Here is a 2,444-nt window from a genome sequence, read left to right on the forward strand (position 1 = left end):
CGCCACCCGTGCGTCAATCAAATTGAGGGACCTTGAATAACAACCCCTTCCTAATCGTTCAAACGGATGACTAATGTAAACACCCCCATTCAATGACTATATCACAGCCCTCCCATTTTCAAAAAAGTAAAGAAAGGCGGACTAAATTCACCCAACCCGCCTCCCATTCAATGACTACATCACACCCATTTCAGATTGACTAATAACCCCCCGCCACCACCTCATTCATTTGGACTAATCACCACCCCCATTTCATGACAATCGCCACCATTCCATTCCAATCGAACTAATACACCCTCCATTTCAATGACTAATCGCACCCGTCCATTCAATGACTAATCGCACCCTCCATTCAATGACTAATCGCACCCTCCATTCAATGACTAATCACACCCTCCATTCATTGACTAATCGCACCCTCCATTCATTGACTAATCGCACTCTCCATTCATTGACTAATAGCACCCTCCATTCATTGACTAAATCGCACTCTCCATTCAATGACTAATCACACCCTCCATTCAATGACTAATCACACCCTCCATTCATTGACTAATGCACCCTCCCATTGCTATCAACATTGACTAATCGCACTCTCCATTCATGACTAATAGCACCCTCCATTCATTGACTAATAATCGCACTCTTCCAAATTTCAATTGACTAATCAGCACCCTCCATTCATGGACTAATCGCACTTCTCCATTCAATGACTAATCGCACCTCCATTCAATGACTAATCACACCCTCCATTCAATGACTAATCACACCCTCCATTTCATTGACTAATCACACCCTCCATTCAATTGACTAATGCACCATCCATTCAAATGACTAATAACACACCCTCCATTCAATGACTAATCCACCCTCCATTCAATGACTAATCGCACCCTCCATTCAATGACTAATCGCACCCTCCATTCAATGACTAATCACACCCTCCATTCATTGACTAATCGCACTCTCCATTCATTGACTAATAACACCCTCCATTCATTGACTAATCACACCCTCCATTCAATGACTAATCACACCCTCCATTCAATGACTAATCACACCCTRCGTTCAATGACTAATCACACCCTCCTTTCAATGACTAATCACACCCTCCATTCAATGACTAATCACACCCTCCATRCAATGATGAATCGCACATCAAACCAACCAATACCATGTCACACATCTAAATATGGCTAAAACAACCAATAACAGTCGACATATGAACAGTGCCAACTACTGTTTGCCTGCTGATGGCCAAAAGCGACCCTGAGCTTCAGCTAAGCCCTCAATAACTTCCTGAAATGTAATTGAAATGTAATCCACTAGAGAGGCACCATTTCCTGTCACCACTCTAGTGTCAAATTAATTGTTTTCTCTCCACAGATGGCTTCCTTCCTGTTTTTATCAAATACATGCCCTTACCATCCATCTGGTCCTTTGTACACTGAACAAAAATCTAAAACATAACATGCAACAACTTCAACGATTTTACTGAGTTACAGTTCATATCAGGTTATAAATTCATTAGGCCCTAATCTATGGATTTCACATGACTGGGAACGCAGATATGCATCTGTTGGTCACAGATACCTTTATAAAAAAGGTAGGGGCGTGAATCAGAAAACCAGTCAGTATCTGGTGTGACCACCATTTGCCTCATGCAGCGTGACACATCTCTTTCGCATAGAGTTGATCAGGCTGTTGATTGTGGCCTGTGAAATGTTGTCAAACTCTGTTCACAACGTTGACATCAGCAAACCGCTCGCCCACACGACGCCATACACGCTGTCTGCCATCTGCACGGTACAGTTGATACCAGGATTAATCCGTGAAGAGCACACTTCTCCAGCATGCCAGTAGCCATCGAAGGTGAGCGTTTGCCCACTAAAGTAGGTTACGACACCGAACTGCAGACAGGTCAAGACCCTGGTGAGGACGACAAGCATGCAGATGAGCTTCCCTGAGACGGTTTCTGACAGTTTGTGCAGAAATTCTTCGGTTGTGCAAACTCAGTTTCATCAGCTGTTTGGGTGGCTGGTCTCAGACAATACCACAGGAGAAGAAGCCAGATGTAGCGTGGTCTGCTGTTGTGAGGCCGGTTGGACGTTCTGCCAAATTCTCTAAAAGGACATTGGAAGCGACTTATGTTAGAGAAATGAACATTCAATTATCTGGCAACAGCTCTGGTGGACATCACTGCAGTCAGCATGCCAATTACACGCTCCCTCAAAACTTGAGACATCTGTGGCATTGTGTTGTGTGACAAAACTGCACGTTTTAGAGTGGCCTTCTATTGTCCCCAACACAAGGTACACCTGTGTAATGATCATGCTGTTTAATCAGCTTCTTGATATGCCACACATGTCAGGTGGATGGATTATTTTGGCAAATGAGAAATGCTCACTAACAGGGATGTAAACAAATTTGTGCACAAAATTTGA

The sequence above is a fragment of the Salvelinus sp. IW2-2015 genome, unplaced genomic scaffold, assembly GCF_002910315.2.
Source record: "Salvelinus sp. IW2-2015 unplaced genomic scaffold, ASM291031v2 Un_scaffold1817, whole genome shotgun sequence".
Taxonomy (NCBI): domain Eukaryota; kingdom Metazoa; phylum Chordata; class Actinopteri; order Salmoniformes; family Salmonidae; genus Salvelinus; species Salvelinus sp. IW2-2015.